The sequence below is a fragment of the Jaculus jaculus genome, chromosome 7, assembly GCF_020740685.1.
Source record: "Jaculus jaculus isolate mJacJac1 chromosome 7, mJacJac1.mat.Y.cur, whole genome shotgun sequence".
Lineage (NCBI taxonomy): Eukaryota > Metazoa > Chordata > Mammalia > Rodentia > Dipodidae > Jaculus > Jaculus jaculus.
In genome coordinates this window covers 63,051,397-63,065,943 of record NC_059108.1, presented here as the reverse complement: position 1 = coordinate 63,065,943, position 14,547 = coordinate 63,051,397, and the positions used below count along the sequence as shown (strand labels likewise).

The 14,547-nt window shown below is 43.1% G+C and overlaps 1 pseudogene; it reads left to right on the top strand.

The window, feature by feature from the left end:
- Positions 1–13,831: 13,831 nt before the first annotated feature.
- On the top strand, positions 13,832–14,216 carry LOC101603615 (annotated as a pseudogene).
- The last annotated feature ends 331 nt before the right edge of the window (positions 14,217–14,547 follow it).

The following is a 14,547-nucleotide window of genomic DNA, read 5'->3' as shown; positions in this document are numbered from 1 at the left end:
TGGGACCCGGCAACGCCAACGTGAGCTGACAGCGGGACCCAAGCACAAGCAGAGTTCGACAGCAACATCGGCAGCTCCGGAACCGATACCAGCAGCCCCAGCAGCAGCAGACCCAGGAGCATCAGCAGCAGCAGACCCAGGAGCAGCAACAACAGCAGACCCAGAAGCAGCAGCAGTTCCAGCAGCGGGGGTGCTGATCTGCAGGGCCACAGTTGCAAGGCTTGGTTTGCCCCGCAGGAAAAGCCAGTGCCCAGCTCCAGAAATCAGAACAGCAGCCCAACGACCCAGGCAGTAATTGACTGAGACCAAAATCATCCAAGGTAACTGGGTTTGCACCAGGGAAGGGTCTCACTTGGTCACAAGCTGACTGGGATCCCTCAACAGACCAGAAATCTTAACCTCTGTGTTGATAGAGGATCTGGTTGTTATAATAACTACTCTGGCATACATACTTGGGGCTGGTTTTGACTGAATGGGTACAGTGTTTAGTTAACTTTTAGAATCTACCAGTATTTTATTCCACTCAGCCTACTTGAATACTCCCATAGCAGGGAAACTCAACCCCTAGGAGCACCTTTGTAGATACTCTCAGACTCTTAAGAGCCACATCAAACACCTTAAACTCCTACCCAAAAAATATATAACATCAAATCAATTGATACAGCTAAGAATACCCAGCAAGCTAGAAAATCCAATCATTAACTTAATCAAAGATGCAAAAACATATACATTATCACACAAGAAACACTAAAAAGCAAGACAATATAAATCCACCTAAAAATTTTAATGCATCAGAAATGACCTCCAGTGAAAACAAGTTAGAGGAAATGCCTGAAAAAGATTTCAAAAGAATGATTGTAAATATGTTCAAAGAAGTCAGAGAACAAATCAAAGCAGTCAAAAAGGAACTTAGAGAGGAAATCAAAGGAATCAAAGAAGATGCAGGACACCAATTTCATGAAATAAAGAAGGCAATACAAGACATAAATAAGGAAATAGAAATAATAAAGAAAAACCAGTCAGAATTACTAGCAATGAAGAACACAGTTAAAGAACTAAAAAATTCTGTAGAAAATCTCACCAGTAGAATGGATGAAGGAGAGAACAGTATATCTAAGCTAGAAGACCAGGTGGCAGATCTACTACAGGCCAACAAAGACAAAGACAAACTTATAGAAAAGTATGAGTGGGAATTTCAAGATATTCAGAACACTATGAAAAGATCAAATATTAGAATTCAGGCCATAGTAGAAGAGGAAGAATTCAAACCCAAAGGCAGAGTAGGTGTCTTCAAAAAAATCATAGAAGAAAATTTCCCCCAAATTGTGAAAGAGGTGCCAATACAGATACAGGAAGCCTTTAGAACCCCGGCCAGACAAAACCAGGAGAAAGAACCTCTCCTCGCCATATTATAATCAAACTTCCAAACACACACACCAAAGAAAAAATATTGAAAGCAGTTAGAGAGAAAAATCAAGTTACCTACAAAAGTAAACCCATCAGGATTACAGCAGATTATTCAACACAAACTTTTAAAGCCAGAAGGGCTTGGGGTGATATATTCCAAGTTCTGAAAGATAACAACTGTCAACCAAGGTTACTTTATCCTGCAAAGTTACCATTCAAATAGACGGAGAAATAAAAAAAAAGCAGGTTAAAGGAGTATTTGAAGACAAAACCAGCTCTACAGAAAATACTTGATAGAATCCTCCATGGTGAAGAAAAGGAAAAGCACTCATATAAGGAACCTAGAAAAAACAAGCAATACTCCAATACTATTTAACAGAAGAGAGCACAGGTAGAACCAGAAACACACACACAAAATAAATAAATAAATAAATAAATAAATAAATAAATAAATAAATAAATAAAATGGCAAACATAAATACACACCTTTCAATAATATCTCTTAATATCAACGGCCTCAATGCCCCAACGAAAAGACATAGATTCACAGACTGGGTTAAAAAGAAGTATCCTACAATTTGTTGTCTCCAAGAAACTCACCTTTCTACAAAGGATAGACATTCCCACAGGGTGAAAGGTTGGAAGACGGTGTTTCAAGCAAATGGGCCTAGAAAACAAGCAGGGGTTGCTATCCTAACATCAGACAGGGTAGACTTTACTCCAACGTTAGTCAAGAAAGCTAAGGAAGGTCACTTTATATTGATTAAGGGCACACTCCAACAGGACATTACAATCCTAAACATATATGCACCTAACATGGGGGCTCCCAAATTCGTCAAACAGACACTATTAGAACTAAGGTCACAGATAACACCAAACACAGTGGTGGTGGGTGACTTTAAAATCCCACTCTCATCAATTGACAGGTCATCCTGGGAAAAAATAAACAGAGAGGCATCTGGACTAAATGAGGTCATAGAAGGAATGGACTTAACAGATATATACAGGACATTTCATCCAAAGGCTGCAGAATATGCATTCTTTTCAGCAGCACATGGAACATTCTCTAAAATAGACCATATATTAGGACACAAAGCAAATCTTAACATATTCAGGAAAATTGAAATAATTCCTTGCATTCTATCTGACCACAATGGAATTAAACTACAAATCAGTAGCAAGAAAGGCTATAGAGCATACACAAAATCATGGAAACTAAACAATACACTACTAAATGATGAATGGCTCAATGAAGAAATCAAAAAGGAAATCAAAAACTTTATAGAGTCAAATGATAATGAGAACACAACCTACCAAAATATCTGGGACACAATGAGGGCAGTTCTAAGAGGTAAATTTATAGCCTTAAGTGCCTATATTAAGAAATTAGGGGCTGGAGAGATGGCTTAGCGGTTAAGCGCTTACCTGTGAAGCCTAAGGACCCCGGTTCGAGGCTCGGTTCCCCAGGTCCCATGTTAGCCAGATGCACAAGGGGGCACATGCGTCTGGTGTTCGTTTGCAGAGGCTGGAAGCCCTGGCGCACCCATTCTCTCTCTCTCTCTACCTCTATCTGTCTTTCTCTCTGTGTCTGTCGCTCTCAAATAAATAAATTAAAAAATTAAAAAAAAAAAAAGAAATTAGAAAGGTCGCAAGTAAACGACCTAATGCTTTGCCTTAAAGCCTTGGAAAAAGAAGAACAAGGCAAACCAAAAATCAGTAGACAGGAAGAAATAATAAAGATTAGGACAGAAATTAATGAAATACAAACAAAAAGAACAATCCAAAGAATTAATGAAACAAAGAGTTGGTTCTTTGAAAGGATAAACAAGATTGATAAACCCTTAGCAAATCTGACCAAAAGAAAGAGAAAAGAGACACATATTAATAAAATCAGGGATGAACAAGGTAACATCACAACAGATTCCAGAGAAATTCAAAAAATCATAGGGACATACTATAAAAGCATATACTCCACAAAGTATGAAAATCTGAAAAAAATGGATGATTTCCTTGATCTATATGACCTACCTAAATTAAATCACAATGAGATTAATCACTTAAATAGACCTATAACAAACATGGAGATCCGAACAGTTATCAATAATCTCCCAACTAAAAAAAGCCCAGGCCCATATGGATTCACTGCTGAATTTTACCAGACTTTTAAGGAAGAGCTAACACCATTGCTTCTTAAGCTTTTCCAGGAAATAGAAAAAGAAGGAATTCTACCAAACTCCTTCTATGAGGCCAGCATCACCCTGATACCAAAACCAGGCAAAGATAGAACAAAAAAAGATGAGAATGATCAATGCCTCAAGGAAATCATGCATCAGCAATCAGGTGTGTTGTGAAGGGGTGTGGTGCTTCTCTAAATAATGTAGAGAGGGGGCTGGAGAGATGGCTTAGCGGTTAAGCGCTTGCCTGTGAAGCCTGAGGACTCCGGTTCGAGGCTCAGCTCCCCAGAACCCACGTTAGCCAGATGCACAAGGGGGCGCACGTGTCTGGAGTTCGTTTGCAGTGGCTGGAGGCCCTGGTGCACCCATCCTCTCTCTTTCTCTCCCTCTTTGTCTGTCACTCTCAAATAAATAAATAAAAATAAAATAAAATATTAAAAAAAATAAAATGGGGGCCTCGCATTATAGCATAGCCACAGGATTTGGTGAGATCAGGTCTAGAGGAGTTAAGGAAATGATAGGTAGAGTCTAAGAGTGAGAGAAGAGGGTTATGTTCTTCTTGCATCAAATCCCTGCTAGGGTTTTTTTTCTATGACTTCTGCAGGCCTCCCTGGGAGTATTTGTGTTGTCTTTTTATAGGCTTGTGATGGGGGGGGGGGGATGGGGCTTTGAAGAAGGTAGAGTCCTGGTGTTATTATGTGGGGCAAGGGGTTTGACCAGTGCAGCTTGAGTTAAAGCCTTATTGGGCCCTATAGCCTGGGGTGGCTATAGGGGTGTAATTTTTAAGAGAATGGTGAACAGGACTCCATTGTTATATCCTGACTGGTAGAGTCAGTCCCCAAGTAATCCCTGCATCCCATTTTGTCTCCTTTTTTCCTGCTTCAGTAAAGGAAACTACAATGGGATTACATGTAGGTTGCCTTGGGGTACATTGAGTGGCCTTGTTTCTTTGGACCTTAATGAGGCTCGAGGGGGATAGCTTTACCCAAGAACAAGTCCCAGTCTGTTCACATCCCCACACTTTACAATAAAAATCTGCTTCTCCCCCATATTTTGAGATTTTCCTCCTATCCTTGGGGACTGGACATACATAAAAGCAGGTGCCCTGTAAGTTTTGCATGGCAGTGTGAGTTCCACATCCTGGGATTCCTATCCTGCCTTGGTGATGGGGTTCTTGTTTAAAAAGGGCAATAAGTCTAAAGTCAGATCAGGCCACCAAGTTCTGGGGGGATGTGTTTCCCAAGTTTGAATTACCACCTGTTTGGAACTAGGGGTGATGATCTGACAGAAAATGTTATGTGGGAGATGAGGGTTTCTGGCAGTCCAGCAAACCTGGCTATTAATTATGCAAACAGTAAGTAACAGTATCAGTACTTGTTTCAATTTGTCTCTTTCCGGTGAAGGCAGAGTTTCAGTGGGTCCTCCGGGTTGGGATGGCTCGTCCATGTGTCTCCAGCCTGCCAGGGAAGCGCCTTTACATGGGCCCAATGGATCCATGATGTGATGCCATCTACCTTTATGGCTGTGGGAGTGGTCATCAGCACGACGTAGGGGCCTTTCCTTCTGGGTTCTAAGGATTTCCGTTGGTATCTTCTGTTGAGTACTTTGTCTCCTGGTTGGAACCTGTGGGGTTTGGGGGCAGCAACAGTCTCATATACAGCCCTTAAATGTGGCCAGATCTCTTTGTGAGTGAGCTGTAAATGCTTTAAAGAGCAAATTAGGTCCTGGTCATCCATTTGCACTAGAAGGTCAATTTGGAGGCTTGGGATAATAGGAGGTGGCACTCCAAACATTATCTCAAAAGGGGTCAGACACATATGATATGGGGAGTTCTGAACCCAGAACAGAGCAAAGGGAAGGAGAGACACCCAGTCAACGCCAGTCTCTAAAGCTAATTTAGTCAAGGTCTCTTTTAGAGTTCTATTCATTCTTTCTACCTGTCCTGAACTCTGAGGGTGATAAGCACAGTGCAACTTCCAATTGGCCCCCAGTGCAGTGGCTATTCCCTGACTTACCTGAGATATGAAAGCTGGCCCATTGTTTGAACCTAGAGAGATTGGGAAGCCATACCTGGGCAATATCTCTTCTAGTATCTTCTTAGCAACCACCTGCACAGTCTCTGTTTTTGTAGGGAAGGCTTCTACCCAGTCTGAAAATGTATCTATAAACACGAGGAGATACTTATATCCTGTTTTTCCAGTCCTAATTTCAGTAAAGTCTAATTCCCAATAGGCTCCTGGTCTGGTTCCTCTCAGTCTGGTTCCTGGATTGGAGGGAAGAGCTGTAGCATTAGTCAAACAGGAAGGCTGGCAATTAGATACAATTTGCTCAATGGTCTGACTGGCATTTTTTTTTTTGAGGTGGGAGTTACACAGTAACTCCTGCATCTGCTTGATTCCTAGATGGGAAGAATGGTGGATCTTTTTTAGAATTCTCTGTCCCAATCTTTGAGGTAGAATCAGGTGGCCATCCTGTTTTCCACCAGTCATCAGACTGTTGGGCTCCTTTTAATTGTTTAATCCATGTTAAGTCTTCTGAGGTGTATTTTGGAACCTCTGGAAGTTTTCTGCCTCAGGGGTCTACTAGGACAGGGTCTATCCTAGTTGCCAGGGCCACACGTTTGGCTGTCTGGTCAGCTAAGTTGTTTCCTTGGGGAATTAGTCCGTTCTCTTTTTGGTGTCCCGGACAGTGAATGATAGCCACCTGTGTAGGGCCTCAGAGGGCTTGGAGCAGATCTAGGATCTCTTGCTTGTTTTTAATGGTTTTCCTTCAGCTGTCAAGATCCCCCTCTCTCTGTATATTGCTCCATGGACATGTGCCGTAGCAAATGCGTACCGGCTGTCCATATATATGTTTAGTTTTTTATTAGCCCCTAGTTGTAAGGCTTTGGTGAGGGCTATAAGTTCTGCCTTTTGGTCTGATGTGCCTGATGGAAGAGACTCTGCCCAAATGACATCTGTCCCCGACGTGACTGCAGCCCCCATGTACCTGTGTCCTTCCTGGATGAAGCTGTTGCCATCTGTAAACCAGGTTACTTCAGCATCTTTGAGGGGAGTGTCCTTGAGATCTGGCCTTATGCTGTACATGTGAGCCAGTATCTCCACGCAGTCATGGAGAGGCATCTCCAAGTCCAGATCAGGCAACAGAGTGGCAGGGTTCAGAGTAATGGGCTTCTGGAAAGTTATTCTGGCTGGATTCAGGAGCAGAGTCTGATAGTGGACCATGCAGGCATTGCTGAGCCAGCAGTCTGGATGTTGCTTTAGCACCCCCTCAATAGCATGAGGGGTGGCAACCGTAAGGTTTTGTCCCAAAGTCAGCTTGTCTGCATCCTTGACTAGAAGGGCCATGGAAGCTATAATCCTCAGACACAGGGGCCACCCTGCTGCTACAGTGTCCAGTTTCTTTGACAAGTAGGCAACAGGGAGCCACCAGGGTCCTAAGCTTTGGGTGAGGACTCCCTTTGCTATCCCATTATGTTCATCTATGAAGAGCATAAATGGCTTAGTCACATCAGGGAGGCTTAAGGGCCGGGACTTCTAGAAGGCATACCTTTAAGTCATCAAAAGCTTGTTGGCAATGATCCATCCATTGGAAAGGCTGGTTTTCCTTGGTGTCTTCATATAGAGGTTTTGCCAGTTCCGCGAATCCAGGGAGCCACAGACAGCAGAAGCCTTCTGTGGCAAAGAATTCTCTAACTTGCCTGGGTGAGGTTGGTGTTGGGATCTGGAGAACAGTCTCTTTCTGGGCATTTGACAGCCAGCATTGGCCATCCTGGAGGATGTATCCCAGGTATGTCACCTGCTGCTTGCAGATCTGGGCCTTTTTAGCAGAGGCCCGGTATCCCAGATTGCCCAACGTCTGCAGGAGGTCTCTGGTTCCCACCAGGCATATCTCTTGGCTGACTGCTCCTATTCAAAGATCATCCACATATTGTAACAGAGTAAGTCCTGGGTTACATACCCAGAAGTTTGAGAGATCTTCATGTAAAGCCTCATCGAAGATTGTAGGAGAGTTTTTGAATCCTTGAGGCAGCTGAGTCCAGGTGAGTTGGCCATTGATTCCAATGTCTGGATCATGCCATTCAAAAGCAAAGTATGGTTGGCTCTGTGGGGCTAAGGGTAGGCTAAAGAATGCTTCTTTTAATTCCAGGACAGTATACCAAATGAGCTGAGGCGTTAGGCTTCCCAACAGAGTATAAGGATTAGGAACTGTTGGGTGGATATCCATTGTTCTTTTATTTACTTCCTTCAGATCCTGGACTGGGTGGTAGTCATTTGAGTTAGGCTTTTTCACTGGTAGGAGGGGAGTGTTCCAAGCTGACTGGACTGGCTTTAGGACCCCCAACTGGAGGATCCATCTGATGTGGGGGGTGATCCGCTGTTTGGCCTCCATTGGCAGTGGGTATTGTCATACCCTGACTGGTGTGGCTCTGGGTTTTAGTTCCACTACTATGGGGACCCTGTGTTGTGCATATCCCATCCCACCAGTTTCTGCCCAAGATTGCGGGTATTCCATCAACCAGGAAGAATCTAAAAGTTCCCCCTCCTTCGCATGTTTTTGGAAAAACCTGTATTCTTCTGTTATATTGGTAGTTACAAGAATTTAGGCTATTGCAGTCTTTAATTTGGGTGAAGATCCACCCATGGTGGAAACTTGTGCCCTCTGTTCTGAAAAGGATATATGGGCTTTCATTTTAGATAACAAGTCACATCCCAACAATGGATATGGACATTCAGGTATGACCAGGAAGGAGTGAGTCACCTGGTTGGTGCTTAAATTAACAGTCCTCTAGTTGTCCATTGGTAAGGTTTGGTGCCTGTGGCTCCCTGGACCCAGGTAGTTTTCTTTGTCATGGGCCCCTCTGCTTGTAATAGTACCGAATTCTCTGCCCCAGTGCCCACCATAAAAGTTATTTTCTTCCCTTCCACATCAAGGGTTAGCCTGGGTTCAGGGAGGGGAATTGAGCCCTGTCCCCCTCAATCACTGTCTTCTTGAGTGGCCACCAGGATATTAGTCCATTGTTTATTTTGGGGACAATCTTGGACCCAATGTCCTTCCTTCTTACAGCATGCACATTGATTCTTTCTTACCTTAGATTTTGTTCCTTTATTGTCTCCCTTCCAGTGGGGTCTCCTCACACAAGTGGTGTCCTGGGTGGTGAGATTTCCAGTGGCAGCCAGAATTTCCTTAAGATCTTGAGAATGCTTGGTCTGTTGTAGTTCTAAGATCTTAGTTAAATTTCTTTCCTGTCTCCTTTCTTGTTTCATTTCTTTTTCCTCTATGCTTTTCTCTTATCAAAGACCTTTTCTGCCACTGCTACTAAGTCCCTAATATTTTTCTCTCCTAACCTTTCTAATGACTGTAACTTTTTCTTAATATCAGGGGCGGCCTGATTAATAAAAGCCAACATGACAGTGGTAGCCGCTTCCCTGGACTCAGGCTCATATGAAGTGTATCTATGGAAGGCTTCTTGGAGTCTTTCTAGGTAAGCGGCTGGACTCTCATCAGGTCCCTGTCTGACATCTTATACCTTGGACATATTGGCAGGCTTTCTTGCTGCTGCCCTGAGACCCTCTAACAGAGTCTGGCAATAAATCAGGAGTCTCCCCCTACCTTGTGCCGTATTGTAGTCCCAGGTGGGGTGGGTAGTCGGGAAACTGCCATTTATTATGGCAGGGTCAGTGGTGTGATCTCCTGTAGGCCCTGGAATGAGTTTGCGGGCACTTTCAATGATCCTGCCTCACTCCTCGGTGGTGAACAAAACCTGTAGGAGCTTCTGACAATCATCCCAGGTGGGCTAGTGGGTGAAGAGCACAGTTTCTAACAGATTAGTCAGTCCCCTAGGATTCTCAGAGAAGGGAGCATGCTGAGAATGCCAATTGTACAGGTCACTGGTGGCAAAAGGCCAATAGTGAAAGGGCTAATTCCCATCCACATCAATGGGTCCAGCAGGGCGGAGTGGCAGAGCCACTGTCTGGTCAGGGACTTGGGGGGTAGCTGCCCTCCGGCTCTGTGAAGCCTGAGCTGGTTCCTGTGGATTTGGAGGCAGGCTGGCTGGGGCTGAGGCCTCTAATGGAGGTTGGGGAGGATTAGGGTTGTGAGGAAGTACATAGGGAGGAGGGAAGATGTCGATTTCCTCATTTCCTCCTGTGAGGATGGGGGCCGTCACCTCTGCAGCGGGTTTGGTATCTCTTTTAGGGGAAGCAGCCAACACCTGTGAAGAAAGGGGTAGGGGAGGAAGGAAGGGCTTTATCCAAGGGAGAGGTTCTTCCATCAAATTTCTCCGGGTCACAATATAAGAAATTTGGTCAGGGTGTCCACTCCTATGATGACAAACAATTTTTCCAACTTCTAATATGGAATTCAGGTAAAAGTTCCCTCTGGTGGACATCCTACATTAAAGGTGGGCCACTCAGAGGTACAGAGTGTGATCCATTTGCCTTTCTTAACAGCTATTCCATTCTCTCGGGCGACACTTTTGAGATCCTTCCAGTGTGCCTACAGAGTACTAGAGGGGAAGAAGGTGTTTGTCCCATGTTATAAACGTCCAGGGAAAAGCATCCATAGGATCAGGGTGAACGTAACACACAGACACACAAGTACAACACAAACACAGAGGGCCCCCCACACTTCAGAGCTAAATTCAAATCCATGATGGCCAAACGAGTCTGTGTCCTTAAGGGACAGCTCAACAATACCAAACACAATATAAATGGGAGCTGGTCTCCCCAAATCCATGATGGCCAAATGAGTCTGTTTCCTTAAGGGACGGCTCAACAATACCAAACATGGTACAAATGGGAGCTGGTCTCTCCAGTAGGTTGACTCTGTCCTCCAGGACAGGGTCCCCACTCAAATGAGGGGGCAAGACGTCTCGAGCCTCCTCCAAGTCTGCCCTTATGATGCGTCCACCAGGGACATAAGACCTATTCAAAATTACAGAGTTACAAATGCCATGAATGCGGCTTGCCAGCAAACTGAAAAAAAGGGAAGAAAAAGAAAAGGAAAAGGAGCTCTCAGTTACTCACCCGGCTGGTTGGATAAGAAACCTTTGGGGTCTTGGGTTCATTGGGGGTCTCTGGGGATCCTGAATGAGTGCCCAAGATGTTGTGCCAAGACCCCTGACCAGGAGCCGAAACCACTGGTCACCCAGGAGTCACCTAGAGGACCGCCACAGAAGCCAAGACACTCGAATGTAAAAGCAACAGGTTTCTTTTAATGTCAAGCTTAAGAGGGACTCAATCCACACAGACCAATGCAGCGGGAGTGGGAGAGAGCCCCGACCTTCTAAAAGTAGGGGTTTATAAATGAAAAGAGTGAGAAGGGGAAAAAGAGGTTACATCACATTGCATCTTTTAAAATGATTGGTTCCAAGAAGCTGCATGGGAACATTTCTAGTTGCTCATCTCTGGTCAGCAGACTGCTTGTAGATCCTATCTTTTGCAAGGGGCTGGAGGCCCCCACAGCTAAGTATTTCTGGAATGTCCTGTTGAGCAAGTGAGCATGAGTTACAGAAGTAAAGGTCAGCACGTTAATCAGTTAGTTCCTTATCTGAGCCAAGCCCAGGCTCCTCCTTTGTTCACAATGATTTGTCCAACAATGGCAGTGTCATTGTTTAATTATTTACGCATTATTTATTTTTGGTCTCTCACCAGCACAAGGGTTCAGGAGATAGACACAGAGAACAATCAACTCCTACCAAATCAGATAACCAGAGAAAGAAAGGCTCCCAAGACCTCACCAGTGAAGTAGACCTAAAATTTCAGGGAAATTTGAGAAAGAGGGGATGGAAAGAATCTGAACATTGAGTCATAATACACATTTCCTCCTACCCATAACTGATGGCTAACCACAATGTATGACCCATATATCCCAACAAGAAGGGCCCCTGTGGAAGGGAGAGGACAGGGAGGAAGCTAACAATGGTACCAACTTGACTGTATTCACTAAGTACAAAACTAATTTAAAAATACATATATATATTGTCAGTTTAAAAGGTTTGATTTGAACATAAGGCAAATTCCTTAGTGAAGCCTTGTGGCTAATGTGAAATATTTTTGTAAAAGCAGGAAAAAAAATGGTCAAAAGAAAAAAATGGACCAAAAGAAGCACATGGGCTTTGCAATCAGGCCTTTCAAACACCTCCAATTCTTCTGTCTTAATAACTTGTCTCCTAGCATGCACACTTCCTCTGGAAAGGATTCTTCTTTTATAAAGAAAAGGAAAATTTGTTTTTATAATGTGACATTTCTCCAGAAACCTCTTTCCAAATGACCCAGAATCCTCATGTTGCTCTCCAGTGCTGCTATTTACTATGACATTTAACACACATCAGTAGTCACCTTGACTAGAGAAGGGTCAGCAGGTCAACTTTTACCTCAAGGTTTTGGGCAAAGTTTCAGGAACTTATGTGCTACCAGATTTGTATCTTCTGTCAACTCCTGAGGTGACACAATTTATTATATCCATAAATGGAAGACTGAGGGCACCATGAACTAGTTAGTGGCCTCCAGTCATTTCATGACAACTGTAGTTCTTGTTAGAAAAATGAGGAAAGTAGTTATGATCTGCAAAGATGATGATAATAGCAATATGGATGAGCAGGAAGGTAGAGGGCTCTAAAAGGGTCTAGAGTGCACAGATAGGGTGCTAGCAGCCTGTAGTAGACAGCTTTAGGTTTGTTAAGATGAACTTCTAATCCAGGCACAGTTATGGAGGAAAGGGTATTTATTGAAGCTTATAGATCCAGGGGAAGTTTTATAATGGCAGAAGAAACTGTCCTGTTTTACAAGTCCACGCAGAGAGAGAACAGCCATAAGCCAAAAGCCACACAGCACAATTTAGGAACTCCAAGTGGAACTAGACATTTACTTTGCATATCTTTAGATTGGAATTTCAAACCCACCACCGCACCTTAAGATCTGCCCAGTGATACCTCCTCTAGCCAAGTGGTTACAGATCCAAACTACAAACTAATAAGAAACTGAATATATTTGGGGCCATCCATTCATAGAGCCATAAGGCAGCCTTTCACTCACCTGCCTCATGATTCCATTTTAAGTGGAAAGAAAGATACCCTCGCAGCAGTTAGGAAGCTGGATTAGATAGATGTTGGAAAGAAGCATCTGAAGGGGGTCTAGGACACTAAGAAACAACTCTGTATTAGCAAAACAAGCATGGGAGGCAAAATAAAAATAAATAAGGAAAAATCTCTAACCACTGGTAAGTAAGTGCCATAGCTGAATGATTTTTTGGCTATCTTCCAAAAGATAATAATGGCCTCAATTGAAGAGACTAAAATCAAATCATTTGGAAATTTATATATGGCTCATAGCTATGCAAATAATGAAGTTATTCCTTTCAAAATCCAAACTGAGAAAATCCTGTTCATTCCTGTTGCTACTTTTCATTTTCTCTGATGCCCAGCCCAGACACAAACATTTAGGTTGAAGTGCTTTTTGTTTTTTTTTTTTTTTTTTACTTAATTCTTTTGTTATCTGACAAAGCAAATTAATTTTATAGTTTCTTTCATTGCATTTCAGTCAAGCTTGTCTTGAAATAAGGACAGTGTTACTTAAGATTTCTTTCTGTCATGTGAGACTAATTAGTCTAATTCATTATGTAAGGAACTATATGGGCTATAAGACAAATGAAGTAATGCATCTGAACACTGGTGTAATTGCTAATTAGACCTAATGTGAATAAACTGCCTGTAACTTGTGTTTCAGGGTGATGGATATGTTACACTTTACTAAGGAAAGTGCTGTAATAAGTTATAACATAAGTTAGCAATACACTTAGAGAAGAAAGCAAAGAGCTAGGTATAATACAATTTCAATTAAATATTTCACAACAGGTTATTTTTGTTGTTGTTGTTATGTGGTGTTTCCATAACATGCTGGAGTTGAATAAAATGCTAGCATGCAGCCAATTGCTGCATCTAATGGCCTCTGGGCCAGTGTAGAAGCACATTGTGTTTCAAAAGGAGTGCTATTCTGATAGAGCCAAGGTCTAGAAAAACCTATGATTTGCCAATTATAACTGAAACATATTCCACTGTGCAGTGACAAACCTGAAATGACAGCTTAGAAATAGTGTGTTTTCTGTGTACTTGATGGAGAAACAGATACAAGATCTTCTGTGTTTATGCTTTTTTCTTTACATTTAAAAAGTAACATAGGGAGTGCCGCGTTTAGGTTCCTCTGGTGGTAGTCTGTGCTGGTGTGGTGGCAAGGCCAGTGACCGCAGCCATGACAGAGGCTGATGCTAATCCACAGGCCTAGCCCCTGTCAGATGCCCACCTCACTAAGAAACTACCGGACCTCGTTCAGCAATTGTGCAACTACAAACAGCTTCAGAAAGGAGCCAATGAGGCCACCAAAACACTGAACTGGCATATCTGAGTTCATCGTGATGGCAACAGAGGCTGACCCTTTGGAGATCATCCTGAACCTCCCACTGCTATGTGAAGACAAGAATGTCCCCTATGTGTTTGTGTGTTCCAAGCAGGCTCTAGGCCAGGCCTGTGGGGCCTACAAGCCTGTCATTGCCTGTTTTGTCTCCATCAAAGAAGGCTCTCAGCTCAAGCAACAGATCCAGTCCATTCAGCATTCTATTGAAAAGCTCTCGTTCTAAGCCTGTGGCCTTGGCCATTCCCTGACACCCTCCCCATTGTATATCATATTGTCTGTGTTTGCATATAGTATTTTCCACTGCTCTCTCATAAAATATTGTACTACAGTATATGGGCTTTTTTGTCTTATGGTTTTTGCTTTTGTGCCCTTCACTCTGTCAAAAGTCTACCACCCTTTAATCTCTCTTTTGAAAAATGAACAAATTCCCAAAATAGACAAAGTGTTGCCATGTATTATTAGCAGGAAGAACCAGAAGCCTGACTGAGCCAGAGATGTTACACTTTTCATCCGCTAACTCCTTCCTGTGTGCAGAGCAAGACAGGGCTAAATAC